We start from the raw sequence: 27980 nt of genomic DNA, 5'->3' as shown, positions 1-27980 counted from the left end.
CCTATGCATGTTGGATTGATATGAAACTTGTTTGTGACTATGAAGTGACTTTAAGTCAATATGAACATTTCCTATTTGCGTGAGGGGTAATGGGTCTGATTACGCGGGAGTCATTAAGACATTAAGTTTAAACATAATAAGCTGCAGCCAAGACGCAAGAACTAGCGAGCCCAGCGGAAGAGGAGCTTGTCGTTGTTGCCGTGGGGTTACGAGCGCTGGATTTATGGATGAGACGCTGGTCGGTGTGTGGAATCTGACAGAGCCGCTGCCGGTGAGATAAACCCGTGCGTACTGTTTATTGGATTACAATTTAAGGGGTACCCCGAACTTTAGTTATTATTTGGACCGTCGTTGCGGAAGACATTTACGTTTCGTTTGGATATAAGGACATAATAGACGGATCTCGGAACCGCGGATACAAGAGGCCGTTCGGATCTTAAAGAGGGGCTGTTTATTATTGTTTGTAAAGCGAGTAAGCGACCGTCCGTGATAGCGTTCTGAATATGTAACTGATGTTGTGTCTTTGTTTATCGTTTACGGGTGGATCTGTGATTTGAGGGGGTAAAGGACAATGGGAATTGTTTGGGTGGGAAGGGGCTTGTGAAAGAAATTTTGATTTGTTGAGCTGTTTGTTTATTTCTTTTGTTTGTTACCTGTTTATATAATGTCATTTGAAATGTATTTGACCCCTAATTTATAAGATATAAAAGTAAAATCAAATATGAAATAATAAAACAGGAATGTAATAAAGTATGTGTCCCTTTTATGCCCATATATGGAGATCTCTGTATCTGTCAGTCCATGTACCTTTTAAGCCTATATATGGAGATTGGAGATGCCTGATGTCATCAGTATATACCCATAAATTGTCATGCCCATATACGGGCATATAAGTTAGATCGGACGTTCTGGACAACTGGATATCCATAATGCCTATATATGGACATTTCGGGGGGCGTGGCAGATAAAATGAATATCAAATATCTAAATACGAAATACAAGCAACTTAAAGGGATATTTCACTTTACCCAAAACATTTGGTCATTTTATTGTCTACTCAGGCTTTTGGGAGCACCCTGGACAGTTTTTAAGTTGCTTGATTCAGTATTTAGATATTTGATATTAATTTTTATCAGACACGCCCCCTTCCTATACAAACCCATTGTAACTTCAAACTCCATTTTAACCATGTTAGTTGCATTTACTGTAAATTCAACAACCAAACAATTCATAATGTATAGCACCCTATTATGCCAAATTAAAGTAAACACAATTAGAATGATGTATAGTGAAACTATCTAAGCTAAACTAAACTTAAAAGGGGCATTTCACTTTAAAAGACTTCTGTCTGACATTCACTTCCTCATTTTTAGCTGCTGGTCTAAAAATCAGTATTCTGAATATGGGCTCAATGTGAACATAGTCAAACAGAAAGTACAATTGTAGATTGGCTATTTTTGCTACTTCTGCCTGGCTGACACTATTGTACGACGAAGTAAGGGATTCATTTACAGGGGGAAAAACATACAATGTTGAAAAATAGAGATGCAAGGTTTCTGCCAAAGGGCGAAATGATGAGCCTTGCAATTGTTCCAATACAGAGTGGACTGTAGTGTATTGGCATATCCACCAAGTGGCAGTGTAACCTTGGGTATAAATGCTGGGTGTCCTGCGTTGTACACTATCTTTAAAAACATAAACATAAACAAACAGTATTCGTTGCTGTAGGTCAATATGCCAGCAAATCAAACTTGACAGAAACGGGTAAAAATCAGTTCTTAAAGAATTGCATTGTGATGACCATTGCTGTCATTATATCCACTATTTTCAGATGTGGTGGGAACTCAGATTTGACCCCTGAGGACCGTGAGAGGTCAAATTCAAGATGGCCCATAAATCAATTGATAAAATGTGTTTAGATCAAGGTCAATGAACACATTTGCCAAAAAATAAGCAATCATTGGAAATGTGCAAATGGCAGGTGGTGTCCCTGTGTTGAATTCAGTTATTTAGCTTGTCTTTGAGCCTGTGACAGATGTGGTGCATTTGATAGACATCACTCAGCTTGATTTGACTGTAGAGAAACGGATTGACACCACCAGACTGAAAAACCATGTAGAGGTAGAGGTTTTGGTGCTGTGTGGGATTTTCGGCACTGAGAGAATGCTTTCTCTCTGGTGGGTGAAGAGACATAGAAGAGAGGGATTGACATTTCCACAGAGAGTTTATATAAATGAGACAAGATCTCACAAGGGTTCCAGATCGTATAAACCTGATAGGAGAGATATACTGTATTTGAATTAAGGGATCTGAACCCGGGACCTCTCGCCACGCGAAGTGAGGATCAAACCCCTAGACCATACATGGGCAACTGGCGGCCCGGGCGCCACATGCGGCCCCCACCTTCACTTAATGCGGCCCGCAGGTTAATATCGGAATACTGATATATCATTGATTTCAGCTGTTCCAATTCCAAAGATGCAAACATGACCCGCTTTACTTACTTCAGTATATATTAGTAGCTTAATCACTGGTATTACATTTCTATTGTCTTATTTATGTCCAATGTATTTGTATTTAAGTTCATAAAGTTAACATAAGTATAACTAAATGCATTTGAAATTAAATAAAAAATGTACTTTTCAGGATTCCAATTAAAAAATAGCTAAAATAGCAGATTTACAAGCTCTCTTTCTCTCCACACATTGTCTCTCAGACACACTAAAGCCGTCAGAGTGATGGTGGTTTATTGGATCCTAAATGTGGTCGCTCAATGAGGCTGTGATTATCGTGATTATACTCTGGTATACACACACACACACACACACACACACACACACACACACACACACACACACACACACACACACACACACACACACACACACACACACACACACACACACACACAAGTTTAATGCTTCGCTACTTAATTTGTCAGGCCATCAAGCAGAGACTGTTATCTGTACACCACAGCTCTCTCTCTCTCTCTCTCTCTCTTGCTCTCTCTCTCTTGCTCTCTCTCTCTCTCTATCTCTCTCTCTCTCTCTTGCTCTCTATCTCTCTCTCTCTCTCGCTCTCTCTTGCTCTCTCTCTCTCTCTCTTGATCTCTCTTTGCTCTCTCTCTCTCGCTCTCCACGCACGCACGCACGTGCACACACACACACACACACACACACACACACACACACACACACACACACACACACACACACACACACACACACACACACACACACACACACACACACTGTACCCAGTAACAGTGTGGAATATAGGATTCGGCTTTGGTTGTAACTTGGCAGAAGGAACACTTCCCCGGGCATCAAATACATTACCAGCCACCCACCGGTACACTTGAATAATAATATACAAATGGAACTCCTCAACCATTTGCACAGTCTATAGACCCCCCCCCCCTTTATTAATACCAAAATGTAGAAATACTCCTCCTCCTACAAGTAAAAGTCTGGTATTAAAAATATACTTAAAGTACCAAAAGTAAAAGTACACATTATGTAGAATGTCCCATTTCAATATGTATAATTTTTTTTTTTGAAAATAGCAGATCTACAAGCTCACATCCTGTCGATTTGCAACGTGTTGTGAGCTTGTAGATTGTCTATTTTCAAATAGCCAAAGTACAGTATTATATACAGTAGGGTTGAAGTGGTTAATGTACGTTTTGTTATAATATTCAAAATCTCTCAAAAAAAAGTAACTAGTAACTAAAGTTTTCAAATAATTGTAGTGTAGTAAAAGTACAATATTTGCCTCTGAGATGTAGTGGCGTAGAAGTAAAAGCATTGAAAAATGGAAATACTTAAGTAAAGTAAAAATTCCTCTAACTTTTGCTATAGTACAGTATTTGAGTAAATGTACTTCATTACTTTACAACACTGGTCACAGAGAAGCCTCCTGTAGACACATTTTCCCCATATGTTTAAGTTCAGCAGCACGCATTCATATTTCAATGTATTTTATGCTGCTTGTTACTTGTAGATTCCCAGTCACACAGAAGGTGCACATTCTGTTGTGACTGGAATCTCTTTAATATCTTTTTGGTTAATCTGCACAGGAAGATGCTGTAATGGGGGAGCGGCCTGTTGAAGCCTAGCTGTGTAGTTGGGTGATTGGTGCCTGAAGATCTGATTGAGGAGGTGCCTGTTAATCCTGTTAGCTGATTGATTAAAACATATTGGCTGGATGGTTCGAATACTGTGGTTGGTTGATTGGTAATGGAAGGGTGGAGTCTGCAGAGTATATACAGGAAACAGCTCAGTAGGAGTGTGGGCTGCCATGAGGAGAGGTTGACACTTTGTTTTTCCACTAATTTGCAGTGTTTTTTGATTGATTGAATACTTATTAACATTTTCACTGACTTTGTGCTGATCTACACTCCCCGCGTTGTGACTGACACAGCAAAGAGGCAGAGGAGAAAACAGTGATGTAAGCTGCATGGAGCAGTGAGGTCAGGACATTAACCCATTAAGACTGGGAACACATCTGTGTAACCACTTAAACCATTATTTTATACTTTGGCTATTAAAAAATAGCAGCTATACAAGCTCATAGCGCGGCACCGAGTGCCACGCTATATGCTTGTAGATCTGCTATTTTTTTTTAATTTAAATTTGTCCATCTTTGAATATATCTTACAATAAATGCACCGAATCTCTGTATGTATGTATGTAGGTCTGTAAAACCCATATCTCGAGAACCACTTGACCGCACGACTTCAAATTCGGCACACACGTCACAGATGACCCGAGTGAGTGCAGTTCCCGACTCAGTCGGATAGGCGGTTGTCCAGAACCACCAGAAAAGGCTCTGGCTGTGGCCCAAATGAGCCAATTGATTGCCATGTCAACCTCAGCCCAAGCATCATTTGCCAAATTCCCCACACCTGCCCAATTCCCCACACCTGCTCAATTCCCCACACCTGCCATTTGATTAGTTAGTCAGTCCATTTCTCAGTCAGTTTGCACTCTTCAAACATTCTCCACAGGCGTTTTTACCACTCACTGCACAAGGACTTTCCACAACTGCTGGTCCCCCCCATATACCCATATATGCCCATAATAGATAACATCAGGGATCTCTTTATATGGCCATAAAAGGGATACAGGCAGACAGGCAGATACAGAGATCTCCATATAAGGGCACAAAAGGGAGACGGACTGTTAAAACGGGTGCTATGACAACGGGTATAACGGGTATTGCATAACAGGGTGGGGCATGCATTCCCTATTTTCATTGTTCCCAACTTGCATCGTTCCAAAGGAGGCCGTATCCTAACCGTATGTTGCCATGTCAGTGGTGCTCAAACTTTGTCATGTCAAGGACCCCCAAAATTATGACCAAGGCTGAGTGACATGGCAGCCAGGAGAACGAGGCTGGTCGGTCACTGCCATTGACACCTGGAAGCTCCAAGCAGGGGAGGAAAGCACTGGAGAGCTAGCTAGATGTATGGAGGATGGAGATGACTGGAGACGCCGCTGGAGGGCTCATCTGAGGATGAATTAGAGATTGCAGGGCTCTATCTCTCTATCCAAAGTTTGACCCTGGCCATCACTTACACAACTGAAGAAGTCAAGTAGAAGACGGCTCAAGGTAGGAACCTTTTTTTCTTTCTTTCTTTCTTTCTTTCTTTGCTGCTGCTGCTTGTGTTGTCTGCTGTTTGTATACTAATGTGATTCAAGCTGTTGCACCATTGCTGTCATTTTGAGACATTTTGGGACCCAATGACCGGGTGGCAATGAAACATGTTCAGTGACTGCCGTTGTCAAGGCAGTGAGTTGTAACAGGAAACAGTGCGTGTGTGTGTGTGTGGCTCTTTGTCATTTCAATTATTCTATGAGTGAGTTTGCAATTTCCTTTTAAGTTCAAGCTAGAGGTTTTGACATACAGTAACAGCCATCATTTCAAAATGTTCATTTGGAATAGACTCTTTGCACATCAGCCATATTGAAAACAATTTGGGCCTCTTTCTTTCTTTCTTTCTTTCTTTCTTTCTTTCTTTCTTAACTGTTAAAAAACACAACCTTTGCATCTACTGTCTGTGTATTTGCAGCTTGTATGGTCATGGTGCCCTATAGGCCAGTGGTTCTCACACCTTCTCACGTAAAGCACCCCCAAATGAATGTTGGACAATGCTGTGGAACCCCTTCAAGGACCCGTGGGGGTCCCCAGAGAACCACTGCCCCTAGACCAGTGGTTCTCAAAGTGGGGTTTAGAGACCCCTCAGGGTTCCTTGGGGTGGATGATCCAAATGGACCCTTGCAGGTCTGTAACTCTGAGAGTGTGCAAATGGAACAAAGTGGACCCTTACAGTGTACCATTTGTACTCTCTCAGAGCTATGGGAAATAACTTAAAATGTAAATCTTTGGGAACTATTGCCTTTCAAAATAACCACACACATGAACCAATTGATCAAACACAAGACACTTTAGGTGCTTAAATCTATATCATTTAGTCGCTGTCGGACACAAACCTCCGTATTTCCGTCTGTCTGTGGGTTTTACAAATATTGAACCAATGAAAAGTATTACAAAGCGCTTCTGACTAAACCTCCTAACTCCATTGGATCCTCAAACTGTCGGCCAAACCACCTAACTCCAACTCAGGTCATTCATTCATTCTAATCAATGATGAACATGACTATCTCCACATTAATGTTCAAAAACCTCCTAACTCCACTTGAGATGGATCTGGGAAAAGTGGTGATAATATAATGACACAGTCAGAATACCAACTTTGATGAGACGGTATTGTGTTGTTTTAAAAACATGTTCTTTTCTTTTTCATTTCCTGAAAAGTTAATATTTTGGACATAGTTGGTTTCTGCCCGACAGCAGAGATATAATACGTAATACCCTAGATTCAAAAACGGGTTCCCTGTGCTGTGCGGGGGAAATGTTCAGAAGGGAAAGGTTTCAGCTCTTGCGTTTTCTTTTCCCTCATCTAACAGGGTACACATTATTATTATTATTATTATTATTATGACCTTCAGTCAGTACCACTTGTCAACCAGTAGGTGTCCCACCAGACCACACAATCGACATTTCTCAATAGAAGAGCAGCTTCAAGCTTTATTGAAGACTAATTTTTTTCACTACAGTCTTTGACACTGTTTGATTGTGTACATTTTATAACTCTGTAATGCTGTTTTTAGACCTTTTTATTTCTGCTTGTAATTTATTATTGGTTATCCTTTTTTTTTGTCATTTTCTCTTATTCTGTTTTTCTTTGACATTGTCAGTCAGAATTCTTTATTCTGACCTTTGGTCGGTGTAAATTTGCTTTATAAAGTTTGAGTTGAGAGGGAGACCAAATACAACCAACAGTTTTGTATTGTATTAACATACTCCTAACATGTTATTTACAACAAACAAAACTAAAACATAGTGGAACTTTAATTTAACTCAATGATGCTTAAGCATAATAAAAGAGGCAACAGGTGCATCTGTCCTCCACATGTCATACCAACATACAGTAGGTCCATATAATAGACAGAGAGACAGACAGACAGACAGAGTCATACCAACATACGTAGGTCCATATAATAGACAGACAGACAACCAGACAGACAGAGTCATACCAACATACAGAGGTCCATATAACAGACAGACAGACAGACAGACAGACAGAGTCATACCAACATACGTAGGTTCATATAATAGACAGACAGACAGACAGACAGACAGACAGACTGTCATACCAACATACAGTAGGTTCTCCGTGAAATTCCTGCCCTGGTCCCAAGGGAGAGCGGTCCTCGGTGTAAAGTTGGTCAGATCCAACCAATATGCCCATATATAGGCGTCATATATTTATGACATCAGGGATCTCCACATATGGGCATTAAAAAAATGGACACAGACAGGCATTTACATCAGATACTCTGACACTGGGTATGTTGTATTTTCTGTCTACACCAAATCTCTGCGCCACCAAATATGGCCAGAAGGAGTTCATCTGACCTTGTTCCCCCAAAATTGGGCTCAAACATGGGACAAAATGCATTCTACTATGCTGCCCCTGAATTGAATACTTTATTAGACATAAACGTAAACAGCACGAGGTAAAGTCAGACATTTGAGCTAAAAAGGATAACACAAAAAAGTCCATTGTGGTCCTATGTATTCAATTAATCAAGATAGCATACAAATAACACCAACATACAATATCATCAACAAATATGAAACACTATGTACAGAGTAGAAAAGAGGGAAGAAAACAACTGTAGGAATGAATGCCAACACCTTTCTATGGGGGAAGTGAGTTTAGCTCCTCCTTTGGCCTCCTGAGAGATGGATTTTTAGGCCTGATTTGAAGGGAGCCAGAGATGCATATTTTTTTGGTGGCAGTGCAGTAACAACAAAAAAAGCCTGGGTTTCCGAGGCTAGTAGAAAGAGAATTTACCCATGTTATCCGTTATCATCCCATATCTATGGTCCAGTAGCTCTACCAGGCTTTTATCAGCCATTCTATGGGTGATTCAATGTTAACGCATGTGCTGTCAAGAGGCAGAGTCACATTGAAATACAACACAAAACCCCATTAGCCTCGCTAATTATTAGACTTTCAGCCACAGACAGACTAGGCTGCACTAGCCTTCCTGCTTTTGTGTATAGAGGGGCGGGTTTAAAATCAGCACAGAGAGAATGCGCCTGATCCCATTGGTTCACCGATCTGTCCGTCAGCCCCTGTCTGTCCGTCATTAAGAGCGACGCCCACTGCACTCTAAAAACTAAACAATAAAAGCCTGGAGATCGAGGCTACAGACAGACAGACAGACAGACAGACAGACAGACAGACAGTCATACCAACATAGAGAAGGCCCATATAATAGACCTGTGATTAGAAATTAATAAATATTATAACAACTAAATGAATAAAACAATAAAATATTGGTTCCCCCTTGTTGTTGCAACTGGAGACAGAAGTGAGGGGGTCCTCACTTGGTCTCTGGTAGGCTGTTCCACACCCTGGACAGCAGTGTGGAGAAGCATTATAAAAGTAACATTCAGTACTTCTAGTTAGCCTACTCTTGCATTACTTTAATACATTTTGACTTCAATATTAATGTATACATTTTCATGTTGCTGCAGCATAGGACAACAACTCTAAACTTACATCTATTGTAGCTCACTATGATGAAAAGTAGTAGATATAGGAATCATGTCCTCAACAAACACAAGTCATTTATGACATATCGTCACTGTTGGGCAGAAACCTCTTATCTCCATGTTCTAACTTTTTGTGTTTTTTTGTAAATTAATGCCCTACATAATCATACTACAGCGTCACACAAAGGCATCAAAAGAAGCAGATCCACAAAACAAATGTGAGTTTGTAGATCTGCTACTTTTGGCTATTTTTCAATTTGCATCCTGAAAAGTAACAGTTTTGGACATATGAGGTTTCCACCCGACAGAGACGACATACAGTATGTAAACTAGACCGGGCCTGATAATGGCATGTCATCTCTGTACATTTCTGTTGTCCTGTTGATAATCTCTCAAGACAGATTCAGAGCTCCGCAGCTCAATCTGTCAACAACTACCGTTACAACGTGTAGAGTTTGTTGTTAGTAGGAATGAAAACACAGACGCACCACCGGAAGAGGAGGGCTGAAGGAGAGTGAACGGGCCGACATCCGGTCTCTACACGGGATCGTGGGTGGTGCCCCCAGAGACAAAATCAAAGGAAAATTATCATTTTTTTTCTGTGCAGATGGGTTCCCAGATTGTCGTGTTGCTGACATCTGTCTTGCCTAAATATGGGGGGAGGTGGAACGTGTATCTGAGTATTTACAAATGGGGGTCTGCAGCCAACATACATGGCCAAGTTTAAGCACTGACATTGACCCTTCAAGCTGAAGTGAAGATGTGACAACACACAGGTCTCATTTCTGTACAGACAGATGGGGTCTAATGACAGCATGTGGATCTCATGTGGATCTCAGACTTCATGTTGTCATTCTATGACGTCAGTCATTTATGATGTACTGTATCTACGACGTTTGACTCCATATTTGGACAAGCCTTCTGTCGTACATCAGGTACAATGGGTATTGAATAACCGGGTGGGGAATGCATTCTCAACTTGCATCGTTCCCGAGTAGGCCTGTGTGTGTGTGTGTGTGTGTGTGTGTGTGTGTGTGTGTGTGTGTGTGTGTGTGTGTGTGTGTGTGTGTGTGTGTGTGTGTGTGTGTGTGTGTGTGTGTGTGTGTGTGTGTGTGTGTGTGTGTGTGTGTGTGTGTGTGTGTGTGTGTGTGTGTGTGTGTGTGTGTGTGTGTGTGTGTGTGTGTGTGTGTGTGTGTGTGTGTGTGTGTGTGTGTGCGCGTGTGCGTGTGCGCTCGTGCGTGCGTGCGCGCGTCCTTCGCTTATCTCGAGAACCGTCTGACCGATTGACTTCAAACTCAGCGCATGCATCGCTGAGTCCCAAGCAGGCCTGGAACTTTGTCATTTTAAGGGCAAGGTCACTTGGCTTTTGGTGTTGTATGTTTTTTGAGCCAAATGCCAGGGCAGGAAGGCCATCAACCAAAACAAAGATTTGTTAATCGACGAAAATGAAAAATGTAATTGAACTTATAGATTCTTTAATACCTTTACAAATTACACATTTTTGTAGAGTCAAAGGTTCACACATGCTCAACCCAGGACTAATCAGAGTCACTGGACTCATTTGAAGATGTGTATGGGTAAGAATTCAAAAGATACTGGTGTTTAAAAACATTGACAAGAATGAGGCAATGGAGAAATGGTTGGGGCAGCTCCGCATTAATGAGAGAGAGCCTGGAGAGAACATTAATGGATGAAGGCTGGTGTGTGTTGGACCATGGGTTAAATGTCTGATCTCGCGGTGGCCATGAAAATATAACAGTAGCGCCGCTCCAGAGAGTGCCCTCGCAGAAGCGCTGTATATTTTGAAAATAGCAGATCGACAAGCTCACAATAGCAGATCTACAAGCTCTACAAGCTCACTACAAGCGTGTGAGCTTGTATATCTGCTATTTTCAATGCAGCCAGATTTACAATCTTATCTGAATGACTGTTAAAGCAAAAGCAGTTTGTTTAAATTACGTGAGTTCTCTATACTGATGAATTGGTTGAATTGGTATCCCAACCTGAAAAAGCATTTTCTGTTTACTAACGAGCTGCAGAGACGGGGAGACCCCTGTTGCTGAACACTCCATACAGTAGCAATGATTACTATTAGAATATAGAGCTATTTACCACTTATTTTAACAGAAATCAAAAACAAGTTACAAGGCAGGCACTCCGTCAGAAGTTTTCTTTATCTCTGCCAGGTGTGCCTGAGCGAGTCACCAACTCACCACCCAAGCGAGCACTCTCACTCTCACACCCACATCTGTCAACTCGGCACCGTTTTATCTGCATACCGATATGGAGACACAGTTATCATTATGTCAGGCTGTCCTTGGCGCAACAGACGCAAAAGGTTCCTTGTAACGAAGGTCAACGTATGGAGTTGGCTGCAGTGCAGATACTTCTGCAGACAGGGTTCATACACCCAGGTGCATTCATTTAACCACTTGAACCTCAAGCTATTCTGGGGGAACATTCGCCAATAATAGCCAATCTACTAGCTATGAAATAGTAGATCCGGTGAGCCAGCAGGTGAGCCAGTATGGTACATTTCATTGGACATTTTATTTAGATTTTATGTTGCAGGACCAGATTGGAAATAAGTGTTTTATTTATGCTTTTATGTATATATCCTGGGTTTAAGTTATATTGTGATTACTTGTATTTATTTGACCAAAATCAGATCAAATACAACAGTGCCAAGCAGTTAGCCTGGCGTAGCCAGACTATATCACTGTGTGGATATGAGTCTGGTGCTTCCATAAGGACGTTTTTTTTTCCCAAGGGGCGGGATCAAAACAATGGCCCTCGACGCAATTGGTTAGACCTACAACCAACTACCAATTACAGTCTCCCATATTCGAATACTGGGCCCTGATTGGTCACACACGTCTTCTGGAGCAGGAAATGGATTCTCTATGGAGCGGTGCCAGACCCAAATCGCAGAGTGCAAATTCTTTTTGCACTTGCAGATTGGTCTGGTCCCAGGCTAGCAAGCAGTGGGAGGAATTAATTGGCACAACTAAAATGGGGGAGCAAAAGGGGGCAAACGATGAAAAGAACAGAAGAAAAAAAAACACTACTGTATATTAGTTTACTAAGTAAAGAGTGTTTAAGTGGTTAATATTTGTCACTGACAGGAACACTTTGAGACGTCCTCCACATCAGCCCCGACCACCTCTAAGGGGAAGCAACAGTCAGCTCCAGAGGAAGAGAAGGATGAGGTGAGTCTCTCTGTATTTTCCTCTGTCTGTCTGTCAGTCTTTTTGTGTATATATTTAATATGTGTCACTTGGACAGGAACGTGTGATGATGCCCTCTCTTGCAACCACCTCCGGGAAGAGGAAGAGACAGCAGGCCTCACCCTCTCCTAGCACTCTCCCTCCTCCCTCTGTCTATCTTCTTATCTGTGGCCCATAGGGCAGGAGTCTCTCTCCTGTTTATGTAGCGTGAGGCGCCCAATCCAACCCTTGATACTGATGTGGTATTATTTCAAACATGAGCACATGGTAACTGAGTGCCAAGCAGGGAGGCATGGGGTCCCTCCCCCTCATACCAATTTTGTAAATACGCCAATTAATTCCTCCTCACACATTTCTGTGTAGGGCACACTGCCGTTGTACCCTACTGGCTCACCTGCCAATTAGAATGATGTATAGTGAAGCTATCTAAGCTAAACTAAACTTAAAAGGGGCCTTTCACTTTAAAAGACTTATGTCTGACATTCACTGACTCATTTTTAGCTGCTGGTCTAAAAAATAGTAACTGAATATGGGCTCCAAACAATGTCTCCGTTTTTGAGAGGCCAGTCCATCTCCTTTTGTTTCTTTCCTTTGTTTTCACCTCTATATACACACTCCAGGTTAGGTCTTGTTGTGACACAATAAGCACTTAAATCCCTAGACCTTGTCTAGTCTGTTTTCATAGGGAAATCACACAATGTTGGACATCATCCTTTTTGTCTCTTTATAGATTTCTACATAACAAAATGCCATCAGGCCTGCAGGACTGGAACATGTGGCCATTTCCACTGCGCTTTCTGCAGTAAAACAGTAATCAGAAGGGAGGATGCACAGAGGCACTTGGAAACGTGCCGGACACTGTCTGTTTCCCAGATGCATATTAACCCCTCTGGCACAGCTGGGTGTTTTTTTCCCACACTATTCACTTATTGTGTTGATCATTTGGCTGTGTCCAATCCATTTTGACAAGATGTTGCATTTTCTTTAATGTTAGATGTTCAAGCTCAGCTCCTCCAGTACATCTAAAACACACTGTGCTGACACAAAAGTTGCATTAACGAGGGTTAAGGGTCGAACCAATGTACTATACATATAAAAAAAAGATTGCACCTTGACATTACATAAAAATCAATTGTGTAAATGTACATATATTAGATATTCAATATTCATGATTAGTTAAAAGGAATTATTATTGAAAGTAGAATTTTTTTCCCCCTTTTTAGTAGCTTAATTTTGAAAAGTACATTTTTCGCGTTGCCTGTTAAAGTGTGCATTGAAAACCCTTGTTAGAGGTTAAACCTTTTTGACTGTTTTTGTCTCAGGTAGACGAGAGACAGGAGGTCGCATCCGACAACTGCAGCAGACAGGAGGACGACTGCAGCGGACAAGAGGACGACTGCAGCGGACAGGAGGACGACCGCAGCGGACAGGAGGACTGCAGCCCTGGCCTGGCCCTGGACAACCCTCCCCCCATAGTGCAACGGGCAAAATCACGGACACACAGTAGCATTTGTCAATACTGCAATGTAGAGATGCTTACAAAAAACATGAAGTTACACATTTACAGGAAACACACGGACACTGCTGTCCGAGACATCAATGCCGTATGCAACGGCCGACCTGCCAGTGTCCCACCCTCTGCATCCCAGGCTGTGGGCCCACCCAGTGACGAGATCCCCGTCCAACCCTCTACCAAATGACCTAAACGCAGAACAGAACAACAACGACAGGAGATGAATGGCCACCATAAGGGACTGCTTGAAGCTGCCCACAAGCCGTTGGATGAAGATGAATATTTCTTTTTAAGCTTGGTCCCTGCCTGCAAACGCTTGGCTCCGAGAAAGAAGGCGCAGCTTAAACTAAATATAATGCAGATGGTTGCACAAGCCGAGTTTGACACTGATGACGAGTAGCAATAAAAGCAATCTTGGGCAAACTGTCTTGGTGTTATTATACCTGTCATTATGCACCTCTGTTGACAAGACACATTTAACTATAATCATGCAGTTTGTATAGAAATGTTAACTCCTACACGCAGCTTTGAGGATATGTTTTTTGTAAATTGCACAGCATGCTCTGATGACAAATTGTTTCAACACAGTACTCTGTCATGTGACAGTTTTGTATGTCAAGTTGCTTATATAGCTGATCTAATGGGGATCGCTTTGCGACGCGTTGTGAGCTTGTAGGTCGGCTATTTTCAAATAGCCAAAGTATATAGGGCCAAAGTATATAGGGCTGAAGTGGTTTAATGTACTGTATGTTTTTTTTTAAATGATAATAATCTAAATCTAAGTAACTAAAGTTTTCAAATAATTGCAGTGGGGTGAAAGTACAATATTTGCCTCTGAGATGTAGTGGAGTAAAAGTATTGAAAATTGAAAATACTCCAGTAAAGTAAAAGTACCTCAAAATTGTACTTAAGTACAGTACTTGAGTAAATGTACTTAGTTACTTTACACCACTGGTTTTGGTTAGAATATAATGGGTAATACTGCCATTTATTTCATTCAGAAGAGTCAGGTTATAGGCAAACTAGTATATTTACTAGTTATTTTTACAACTTCTTAAATATAGGCTAGTTTAACTTGTCTATTACAGTCCTGAAAGGCAACGATAACATTGACTGAGCTGTCACCTGCATTACCAAGGGATCAACATCAATTATAGTTTAGGTCTATAAGGCTTTGTAGGTGTAAACTGTTACAAAACATACATTAACCAATTAAGGTCTATTGCTATTTCTACTATTCTGAAATAGCTGATGAACAAACTCAACGCATTGCATATTGTTGGAGTTGTATGCATTATACCCATTAGAACTGCAGGGAAAAGCATCTGTCATGTTTTATTTTTAAGTTGGCTATTAAAAAATAGCAGATCTACAAGCTCACAGCGCGCCACTTCGTGTCGCGCTGCGAGCTTGTACATCTGCTGCTATTGATTTTTTTTGAAAAATCTTGAAAGTGTGAGAACTACTGATTTAGAAGACATTTGTAGAATCGGCCTCAGGTCTTAATGGGTTAAAAACAATTACCGTTCATCTTTGTGTATTTTATTTTGAAAGTTGCTACCGGAAGCCTAACGCCTGTTTATTGTTGTCATGAGAGAGTTAACTTTACCATAACTTTATACTATGATAACAAACCCAAAATAGTGTTCAATGAAGCTACTGCTGTTATTTGGGTTTTAAAGGAAACAAAGGGTCTGGACAACGGTTAGAGAGATGCAGAAAGCCGCAATGTTGGAGCCAGTGGTCAAATGACACCGAATAGGTATGTAGTCTGTCTATGTAGTTTTATTATGCATGATAACAGCCATGGATCACACGACGCTCGTCCGTCACGAGCGTCATGGCTGAACTAACCTGATATTTGCACTTTCTCCTTTTACAGTGCGTACATCTACATAAACGTTCAGATTTCAAATATAAAGTGCTTACCTCATGGTCATGGATGTTGCAATTATGGACGGGCCTTCAGAAATACCCATATCTTCCGTATTGTTCAATAAAAAGCATTTTAATCTGACTGGTGGCCATTTTCTCCGAATTTTCTCCACGCTTTCAACTATGCGACCCTATTGGTTGGGGAGGTGTATTGCACTCTGATACATTATACATCTATGAGAAAATGGCTCCCAATCGGATTAAAATGCTTTTTATTGAACAATACGGAAAATACGGGTACGTATACCCACCCGAAGTGAATTGCAACATCTGTGGCCATGGGGTCAGCACTTTATATTTGAAATCTGAACGTTTATATGTACGGACGTAAATGGGCAAAGTGCAAAAACCAGGTTGAAGTTTCGTCATATCAGGACTAGCATGATTATAACGTATGTTTAAAAATGTGGGTGCTCCAGGGACCCCCACAAGAGAAGATTTTTATTTTTTATTTTTTTTATCTAAATTATTCAACATTTCTCAAAAATATCCAACGTATATAATATGGATTGTATGGTGGTTATGATGATTGGGACCCTCTGGCACTGATTGATTTTGATTGGATTAATTGGCCAGTGTAAATAAATAGCAACAATGTTACTTGCCCTAGAATGTCTGTGATCTGACATACATTTTATGTATTTCAAATACATGAAATGTATGTAAGATCACAGACATTCGAGGGCTACAATGTTACTGTCTTGCGCCTATAATCACTGTTACTTTTTATTTATTTATTTGATTCTCCTGTGAACAAAACCTGGCTCAGACCCCTCTGTTAAAAGTAGCTCTCTATTGTATCCAAATGATTTAAACAGTATCTAACTTTAAACAGTGTGATGACTGATTTAAGCAGTCACATCTGCCTGGGTCAAACTAAGACAGGTCTTAAAAGACATTAAATTGTAAATTCAGAAATGTGCAGACACCCTGCATACACTATGTTGTATGTTGGTTTGCTTACTGTTGCGTGAGAAATCAATGTGGCACATTAAGCTAATCATCTTGGGACCCCCCCCCCAAATTTATTTGGGGACCCCCCTGGTGGTCCAGACCCCCAGTTTGGGGACCCCTGGTGTAGACAGACAGCCCATTCTGTCCACCTGCCTGCACTATTGCAAAGTCTCTGTGTCAAAGTTTTACAGTATCACACCCTGTGCTAATAAGGCAACAACACAATCACAGTGCCATTGCATCACATAATACGATGATATTTCTGACACAACAGTGTCAACACTATCATCAGATTGATTTAATATCCAGGTTAAAGCGTAATCCATTGAGACTGGGAAAGCATTTGTGCCATTTTAGATTTGAGGTGTATATTTTAACCACTTAAACCATTATTTTATACTTTGGCTCTTAAAACATAGCAGACATACAAGCTCATAGCTTGTAGATCTATCGTGAAATTGTGAAAATGTGTGCAAATCTTTGAATATAATATATTTGAAAGCAACGTTTTTTTTACTCAAATCTTTGCTTCTGGGGGTCCCTGAAACAAAATCTTTTAAGATGGGGGGGTCGGCGGCCAAATACTTATAATTTGGGGGGTCCTTGACATGAAACAGTTTGAGAACCACTGATATAGCAACATGGGTTTTTTTTTCCAGAAAACTGTTGGGATTTAGAAGACATTTGTAGAATCGGGTCCTCAGTTCTTAATGGGTTAATCCGTGTGAGTGCAACCCACCCAAGAAATCATCACTTTAGGGAGTTTATTGAGAGAAAGTTGCTAAATAATTGAGGATTATTTGTGAAACCAAAGCTTGCAAAGACAAAGAGGATTTATTTACCCAAGCTTTCCATAGAGGTGCAACCTTTTTTGGGTTTATCGTCGTTGAATACATCCAGATAGGACTAGAGGATACGCTCTGAGTCGCTTGCAGCTACACTCACTGACATGCAGAATAAGTATGTTAGGGATAGTTTTACCATCTTCACTGTAAAGCATGAGACTAAAGTTAATTTGATGCAGTGGCATTCTGGTACAGTTTTACTGTGTTAAATTCTGAAAACGGGTATGCCACGTTCAGGACACCTGGGACTACAGTACAGTTAATGCATGCTCAATAAAGGGTCGACAACAACAGTCAAACATTTCTGAACTTGTCCTGTTTACAAATAATTGAACAAGTTCAAGTTGTATTTCAGATCTTTGGGTGGGGGGGGGGGTATGTGTGAATGTTTTTGAATGTGTAATGTTGTAATCCTGTCTAATAATCATCTTAACTTTAACTCTTGTTTTATTGTATTTAAATGTTTAGCCCTGACACTGTCCATAACTCTAGTCCTGCGTTCCCCAAAGGTGGCATACCCTTCTCCGGTTCTGGTTTGGTTTCCCATAGCTTTGCTTTATTGATACAGCAGCAGATATGTAAACTGGAAACAGAAATGAGACCTTATGTGCATGGAACTGAAAATGAATATGCTACCTTTGACCACGGGACTACAATGATGCACAGAGCTTATTAATGCGAGGTTCTAAGGATGGCATTGTTGATCGATTCAAACCACTTTGAGCCGGTTCAGTGTAGCAGCTAGTGGAGCTTTTAGACTCTTAGTCTTACTAAAAGTCCTTATTCAATTCCTTCAATCCAGACCAGTGTGTGGAGTACAGACTGCAGTTGAAGGTGAACTCTCCAGACCCAGCCACGGACGTTTCTGTTAAACAGGAGGTACTGGAAGTCCACCCAGATTGCAGTAAGTTGATGCTGCTTCTCTTTCTTTATTTTTTCTCTTTCTGTTTGTTGTCTATCATCTTTTGTTAATACACTTCTATCTGTCATCTTTTATCACTTTATGCAGTCTTGCGTCATGCTCCTGCTAGAGCTGTGAATCTTCACTGGCCTCATGATTTGATTTTATTACGATTCACCAACGATAACGATTCAATTTGATGATATGATGCAACTCAATTGTCTTGTTGCACAAGGCTACTTTTTCATTAGTAAATACAGGCAATCAGATACATAATATAAAATCATTTTTTTTAAAAGTGCTTAAACGTGATATTTGTACAACCACTTATTCAACATAATAACATTACATTAAATGTAATAAATGAATGGCTTAGGCCAAGTGTATGGTGAATATGTTAAATCCTCAAAAATAAAACATGAATTCTTCTGTAGTTCACTGTAACTTTACTAGTGTGCTGCCTGTACTATACACATACAGAAATGAGATCTTCACATGGCAGCTCCAAGACGACGCTTCACAAACGCTGAGTACAATGTAATCCTCGTTTAACTCGTAATGTACAGAACCATGAAGTCTAGTTACTTGACAAATCATTCTTATCTGGAAACAGGGATACTTTAAAAACATTTGTGTATGAGTAGTAAATCTGATCCAATCAGAAAGTACTCTTCTCTCTCCTCTAGATATCCTGGTCGTTACTGTGTGCCAAGAGGATTCTCCTGAGCTGCAGGAGAGGAGCCCTGGTCTGGTCCAGGTCAAGGAGGAACCTCAGCCTCCGCTGGTTAAAGAGGAACAGAAGGAGCTACTTCAAAGGACAGAGGAGACTGGTGTGTCACTGTCAACACAGGCATTACTAATACAGAAGAAAGATGATGATGACAAGAGAGAGACGGGGCCTCTAGCCAGCACCTCAACTGAACACATGAAAACACACGCCGATCTAGAGGACTGTGGAGCGGGGTGCTCCTTCCATTCCGACATCTCACCACTCCGACTAGTGGCTTCCGCGTGCGGTTATGGTTAGGGTTAGGGTTAGGTATAGGGTTCGTCAACGTCGGAAAGGCGACATGTCGGAAAGGAGAAATGCACCCCTGTGGAGCTAGTGATGTCCACCTCCTCTCTTCACACTGTTCTGAATGTGACAGTGAAGGCAGCGATGTGTGGGAGAAGACCCGGGAAGATCAGTCGGCTTTGAGCTCATTTAAATCTAAGGTAAATGGGTTGCAAAATGCCAGAGAAAATACAGTTGATGTGAGAACTTGTAGAATTAGATTTGAGAACTTGTAGAATACAAAGGTTTATTACACGGCTTGGTTGAATGCTTGATTCTGATTGGTCAATCACTGAATTCAGCTGTGTGTTATTTCTGAATAATGACAGCTGAGCTCAATAACTGACCGCTGTCTAATCAAAGGCTCAGAGCACCTGGCTCATATCAACCTGCGTCGCTTGATTTTGTTCCGTATCAAATATGGCAGCTATGTTACTAACTAACTGTTAACTGTAAACAGCTAACTGTTCATTTTCAGGATTCAAATTCAAAAGTAGCAGATCGACAAGCTCAAAACGTGGCGCTTCGTGCCGCGTTTCAAGCTTGTTTATCTGCTACTTTTGATGCTTTTGTGTGACGCTGTAGTATGATCAGGTCTGGCATTAATTTACGAAAAACACAAAAAGTAAAAATATGGAGATAAGAGGTTTCTGCCCGACACCAACGATATATAGCAACATTTTGAACGTTTTTAAGAAAACTGTTCCAGGGGGTCCCCAGCTTAGTGATTGATAGTTAGGAACCAAGTGGGACCCTTGCAGGTCTGTGAACTCTGAGGGTGTACAGATGAAACCAAATGGACCACCTCTAAGAGTCCATTTGATTCCATCTGAATACTCTCTGAGTAATGAGGGTTCAGTTTAAAAAAAAACTACTGGTCTATGTCACAAAAATGCCAAAAACACAATACAATCGTAAAAATCGCAATTATTTGTACAACAATGAATCGTCAACTAAAATGACGTGATCCTGACAAACCCTATAGGTCAGCAGGCTGGACTTGGACAAGGAGCCAGAGGACATCCAGGCCGTCGAGCCAGAACCGGTCTCACCACCAGCCACCAACTGCCATGGCTGCCTCGACTGCAGGGAGTTGTTCCGTACGATGGACAGAGAATCACTGAGGCTGATGAAGGTGAATGACCGGTTGAAGGAGGCATGCAGTGCCGCCCAAACGAAAGAACAGGAAGATGTGAGTCTCTCCTTTTATGCTTGTGTTTGTTCAGTAACAGCGGTCTCCTCGTCTCTCCAGCACTTTAGTAAACAGAAAATACTTTCTCAGGAGAGACTTTTTAAAGTTTTATTTTTTGTTTCATCTCCAATTTCACTTGTTTATCCTATTATTCTCTACTGATGTATACAATTGGTATCCCAACCTCAAAATGCATTTTCTGTTTACTAACGAGCAGAGACGGGGAGACCCCTGTTACTGAACACTCCATAGCAATGATTACTATTAGAATACAGAGCTATTTAACACTTATTTTAACAAAAATAAAAAACAAGTTACAAGGCAGGCACTCCGTCAGAAGTGGACTTTATCTCCGCCAGGTGTGTCTGAGCGAGTCACCAACTCAACACCCAGGCGAGCACTCTCACTCTCACACCCACATCTGTCAACTCTGCACCGTTTTATTTGCATACCGATAGGGGGGACACAGTTATCATACTCTATGTCTTCGTCAACTTGGGACGTGACAGGCTGACCTTGGCGCAACCGACGCAAAAGGTTCCTTGTAACGAAGGTCAACGTATGGGGAGTTGGCTGCAGTCAGTGCAGATACTTCTGCAGACAGGGTTCATACACCCAGGTGCATTCATTTAACCACTTGAACCTCAAGCTATTCTGGGGGGAACATTTGCCAATAATGGCCGATGTTCTAGCAGTGAGCTAGTAGATCCAGTGAGCCAGCAGGTGAGCCAGTATGGTACATTTGATTGGACTATTTATTTTTTATTTTACGTCGCAGGAACACATTGGAAATAAGTGTTTCATTACGCTTTTATGTGTATATCCTGGGTTTAAGTTAAATTGTGATTACTTGTATTTATTTTACCAAAATAAAATAAAATCAAATACAACAACATTGGTAAGCAGTGGGAGGAATTAATAAACAGGGAAAGCATCTGTCATTTTTGCTATTCAAAAATAGCAGATATGCAAGTTCACAGCGTGTCACTTTGTGCCGCGCTGCGAACTTGTACATCAGCTATTTTTGAATATTTGTGAAAAATCTTGAACTACTGATTTAGAAGGAATTTGTAGAAGTGGCCTCGGGTCTAAATGGGTTAATTGGCACAACTAAAATTGGGGAGAAAAGGGGGGGGGGAATGATTGGCTATACTCTAAACACTAGTGCACTGCATATTAGTTCTTTAAGTATATAGTGTTTAAGTGGTTAATATTTGTCACTGACAGGAACACGTTGAGACGTCCTCCACATCAGCCCCGACCACCTCTAAGGAGAAGCAACAGTCAGCTCCAGAGGAAGAGAAGGATGAGGAGTCTCTCTGTATTTTCCTCTCTGTGTGTGTGTGTGTGTGTGTGTGTGTGTGTGTGTGTGTGTGTGTGTGTGTGTGTGTGTGTGTGTGTGTGTGTGTGTGTGTGTGTGTGTGTGTGTGTGTGTGGTGTGTGTGTGTGTGTGTGGTCAAAGGCAGACCTGTATCCCGAGAGAAGACAGACTATGCACACAAAATAAAGTGGAAACCGAGCTACACTTCCTAACCGTCTGTCCATTTACCAAGACATCAGAGACACATACTTCCCACAGATTACAACCACACACGGAGATTTTGAAAACATGACCAATGACAATAAACTCCCATATCTGCTGTGCGAAGTACAACAATGAGCAATATATCAGTATATTACATTTTAGGACGATATTGATATCGGCAACTATGTAGCTCCCGATTTTTTGGCCATGTCAATAGGCGAACATTATACAAATGTTCAAACATTATGGAAAGGTTTCACAATCTGTCGTGTTGTGAGCTTCTAGATGAGCTGTGGAGCACCACTGATATAGCAACATACTGGTAGGATTTAGAAAACATTTTTAGATATGTATTTGGCCAGGGACCCCCATCTCAAAATGTTTTGTTCCAGGGACCCCCTGGAACAAAACAAACATTTAAGTTACAAATATTCGCTTAAAAAATATACCTACATTTTCAAGATTTTTCAAAAATAGCAGATCTACAAGCTCATAGAGTGCCGCGCTAGGAGCTTGTATATCTGCTATTCTTGAATAGCCAAAGAAATGTAAAAATGACACAGATGTGTTCCCGGATTGAATGGGTTAAAGCTGGAGTCCAAAACCTTGTGTGTGTTTGAAACATGACTATACTGTACGTTGTTATACCACTCATGAAACATTACTATACTGTACGTTGTTATACCACTCATGAAACATTACTATACTGTACGTTGTTATAACACTCATGAAACATTACTATACTGTACGTTGTTATACCACTCATGAAACATTACTATACTGTACGTTGTTATAACACTCATGAAACATTACTATACTGTACGTTGTTATACCACTCATGCTGGGAACACGTCTGGGTCATTTGTTACTATATATATTTATTTATCATCCTTTGTAGCAGATATATACAAACAAACTAAAAGAAACATTTGAGAGCTTAAACCTTTGGCTATCACTGAAAATTACTGTTCATTTGCCCTTATGTTCATTAAAAATACATTGATAATCTAAATTATAATCAAAGGAAATAAAACCAAATTATTGTGAATTCCATAAATGTCTCTTTCTTTCTTTTTTAATTGATTTTGTAATAATGTTTTAATGAACATTAGGGCTGCAGAGGCTGAGAAATATATATATTTTTTAGTGAAAGTTGACAATTATGTAAAGTTTTTCAGAAACTCTTATGATTTATAAAGTGTTATTAGAATGGGCTTCTGGTCTAAATTGTTTAACACAATATAACTGGTTCATGTGCAGTGTGGTCTCCCTACTCTTCCACTGACACGTTTAGATCCTATGGTCTGGTAGGACACCTACTGGTTGACAAGAGGTACTGCATGACATACTCCAGTCCAAAGAGTCTCTCAGTTACAGCTCAACAGTAGACATTTTGGCACTAATGCAGGGGATGTGGGTTTGAATCTCTAGCAGAACACATCTTACAGATTGCAGCTTTAAGCTCTATTTTATACTTCATCATAAGATGGTGTCTTCTTTTCAAATGTTGGAACATTTTTGCCTATAATGACATGCCCAAAACGGGCACGCCAGGGTTAAAGTGCTCTCTGTCTCTCTCTCTCTGTCTCTCTGTCTCTCTGTGTCTCTGTCTCTCTGTGTCTCTGTGTCTCTGTCCCTGTCTGTCTCTATGTAACCTCGCATTCCACCTCGGAGGAAAGCCTGGTATTCGTTATTAAATGGCCTGTGTGATCCGGTCTAGGCAACGCCTTAAAAAAAGAAGAAGAAAAGAAATAGCTTCCGGCTTCCGCTTTTTGCTGCTTCCGGTTTTGCGGAGCCGCTTTGTTTTGGTTCCCCTGTTTAAATGCTGAATCGATTACAAAGGTAGACTAGTCTACATAGTCTCCGGAAATTACACTCACATTTATATTTATTTAGTATTTTGTCCTAAAATGACAATGCCCTTGATCGTGGCCGGAGTTATTTGGGGGTGAGGCATATAGGGTTGCTTCTGCTCCCGACCGGATCACACACCCGAAAAAGGTATTGATCCCAGGCTAGTCTCTATGTCTCTCTCTCTGCTGGTATCTTCAGGAGGTAGGCTACACAGACACTATCCTAGACGTTAATGTCTCTCTCTCAGTCTGTCCCTGTCTGTCTCTATGTCTCTCTCTCTCTGCAGGTATCTTCAGGAGATAGGCTACATAGACACTATCCTAGACGTTAATGTCTCTCTATCTCACTCTGTCCCTGTCTGTCTCTATGTCTCTCTCTCTGCAGGTATCTTCAGGAGATAGGCTACACAGACACTATCCTAGTCACTCAAGGGTCCTTCTGGCCGATCCACACGGTCACGACTCTTTTCTGTTCTGGCCCCACAGTGGTGGAATGAACTTCCCACTGATGTTAGGACAGCAGAGTCACTGCCCATATTTCGCCGCAGACTGAAAACCCACCTCTTCAGGAAACACTACCCTTCCTCTCTGCCTGACCTACTTGTTGTTAACTAGTTGTACGAACGCTTGTTCTCTATTGCTGTATTGTTTATTGGATTATTGGATTGTTTATTGGATCTTGTTTAGTCGATACACTTATTTGTTTTAGCTCATGCTCATTTGATTTAGCTATTTTGTCTCATCTGTTTAAGGAAATAGGTAGCTGATATATTGCACTTTTACCTTAGCGCTAGGTATACTCTTGGTTGCTTGTTTTTGCAGAAAATGCACTAAAGACTTCTGGTGATTAGTAGTTTTCGTTCCCTACCTATGTTGAATACACTTATTGTAAGTCGCTTTGGATAAAAGCGTCTGCTAAATGACTGTAATGTAATGTAATGTAATGTTAATGTCTCTCTCTCTCACTCTGTCCCTGTCTGTCTCTATGTCTCTCTCTCTGCAGGTATCTTCAGGAGGTAGGCTACACAGACACTATTCTAGACGTTAATGTCTCTCTCTCTCACTCTGTCCCTGTCTGTCTCTATGTCTCTCTCTCTGCAGGTATCTTCAGGAGGTAGGCTACACAGACACTATCCTAGACGTTCGTTGTCAGAGAGTTCGTTCTCTGTTGGGTTTGTCGTCCTCTCAGCACAACGGCGCCCTGCTCATCAACGGAAACGACGCCAAGAGGAAAGAGCAGGAGCTGAAGAGGTACACACACACACACGCACACACACACACACACACACACACACACACACACACACACACACACACACACACTCACACACACACACACTGCGCCCCCTACAGATCTGGTCAATGGAATTTTTCTATTGACCAGATTTTTCCATCCGGTGAAATATTTTCTTTTCTGTCCAAAAAGTGTATTTTAGATGTGAGGTGGGGGGCTCAAAGTGTTCCCACTAAGTAGAGTAGGCTTTCAACTTTTTATTATTTTTACTAAAGACTGCTGTGGTGCAAAGGCTCGAAAGCGCCATAGCGTTAAGGAGAACTCCTTCTCGCTATGGACCAGAGCTAAATGAGATGTAAAGCCCAAAACATATATTAATTTGTTCATACTGTGCGACGGAGTCGCACAAGCAGTTCACTCGCGGCCACTTTATTCAGTTCTTTTTTGGCGCAACACCTCTGCATGATAGAGTAGATAGATATTATTTAGTTAACTATAAAAACAGGAAGATTGCATCTGTGATAAAGTGGAAAGAAGCTCATCGCTAACGTAACGAGGTGTAATGATCAGTTGGTTGGTGCATGTATCTGCAAACACGCATGTGACGTTACCTATAAATATGGCCGATACATTTATTCTTTGGCCGATAAAATATAATCCTGTCGGCCATGGTGGCTGGCTCCAAAATTGTCTCGAGTGGAAACCCTGAGTGGTTAATGTGAAAAAAATTAAAATATAGTCCCTATCGCACAAAGATTTGGCGGTCTCCCCTGCAGTATCTCTGAGGACCTGTTGATGACCCCTGCTTTTAACAGTTTGATAACGGATCATGTACCATTTATACATTACTAGACCATACCCGTGGGGGGATATGCGCACATGATTTGGCAACCCGGGAGCCAGCGAACACAAAAACGTTAATAAACAGCTGACATTTCCGGGAAAGTGAAAACGGGCTTCGCTGTTCTGTGCGCATGGTAATGGTGAATGGCTGTGTGCAAATTCAGATCAATTGCTCCAGCCACTGAGGAGAAACCGGCAGAACAGATTTTTTCACACCACTACAGAGCTTTGATTAATTATAGGAGGATATCCCGGCCGTGATTACTGTAATATCTGTGAATATGTATTTATACACTGTGTGTGTGTGTGTGTGTGTGTGTGTGTGTGTGTGTCTGTGTGTGTGTGTGTGTAGGAGTCCTGACGTGTTGGAGACGTTTAACTTCCTAGAGAACGCCGACGACAGCGATGAGACGAGGATGATGAGGGAGACATTATCGATGACATCACAGATAAACACAGACCAAAAAAACACAAAACAAAGGTACACACACACACACACACACACACACACACACACACACACACACACACACACACACACACACACACACACACACACACACACACACACACACACACACACACTATGAATAGTCATGTGATGGGAAATTATTCGTATTGTTTATTCATTTTGCAGCCGGTGTGTAAAGACCTTAAGTATAAAAAAAGCATTAGGTATAATGTGTATATAATATCGTTGTTCTCCATTTGAATCTGAAATGTAACATTTGGGACATGAGGTTGATCCTACAGAGACGATACGAAATGTGTAATACTGTGTGTGTGTGTGTGTGTGTGTGTGTGTGTGTGTGTGTGTGTGTGTGTGTGTGTGTGTGTGTGTGTGTGTGTGTGTGTGTGTGTGTGTGTGTGTGTGTGTGTGTAGATGTGTAATGAGGGTCTGGCTACGGAGCAGGGTGATGATGAGGAGGAGGAGGAGGAAGTGATGAAGGAGTTTGATTTTCTGGAGGGGGAGGGGGAGGGGGCTGGAGAGGCCCGCAGCTCTGGAGACGGAACGGAATGGGGTGAGACACACACACACACACACACACACACACACACACACACACACACACACACACACACACACACACACACACACACACACACACACACACACACACACACACACACACACACACACACACACAGGGGTACGGAATCGGTAGGTTCCCTGTTTAATCCCCGGCTTCAAAGGGGTTTGTGTCAAAGTGTCCTTGAGCAAGACACTGGACCCAGGGCTCAAAATGTAAGAAACACCTACAATATTATGTACAACATTTCTGTATGTACGTGATTTCCTTTATTGATAAAAATGACAGTATACCAGTACGGTTTACAAGTGACATATTAACCCATTCAATCCGGGAACGCATCTGTGTCATTTTAGATTTTTAACAACAGCCTATGACCATTATTTTACACTTTGGCTATTAAAAAAAAGCAGATATACAAGCTCATAGCTCATATATTTGGGTTACTATGTTACTATGTCAGTGGTTCTCAAACTTTTCCATGTCAGGACCCCAAAATGTATATGTATTTGGCCAAGGACCCCCATCTCATCATCTTGTTCCAGGGACCCCCCAGAAGCAAAGATTTGAGTTACAAATGTTCGCTTGAAAAAAAATATATTCAAAGATTTGCACACATTTTTACGATTTCTCAAAAATAGCAGATCTACAAGCTCATAGCGCGGCACTCAGTGCCACGCTATGAGCTTGTAGATCTGCTATTTTTGAATAGCCAAAGTGTAAAATAATTCTTTTTAGCTC

At 41.2% G+C, this 27980-nt stretch overlaps 1 pseudogene across 1 annotated transcript in view; it reads left to right on the top strand.

The window, feature by feature from the left end:
- LOC308074632 (striatin-3-like) overlaps positions 1-27980 on the top strand; it is a 92607-nt pseudogene that overhangs the window by 55158 nt on the left and 9469 nt on the right. The window contains exons 9-10 of the transcript in view: positions 25233-25382; positions 26561-26670. The product of the transcript in view is annotated as a striatin-3-like (transcript). The remainder of the gene's footprint in view (positions 1-25232; positions 25383-26560; positions 26671-27980) is intronic.

The sequence above is a fragment of the Gymnoscopelus braueri genome, assembly GCF_963280865.1.
Source record: "Gymnoscopelus braueri genome assembly, chromosome: 19".
In the NCBI taxonomy this organism is placed as follows: Eukaryota; Metazoa; Chordata; class Actinopteri; order Myctophiformes; family Myctophidae; genus Gymnoscopelus; species Gymnoscopelus braueri.
Note: the sequence above shows the minus strand (reverse complement) of the source record. Positions and strands in the feature narration are given on the sequence as shown.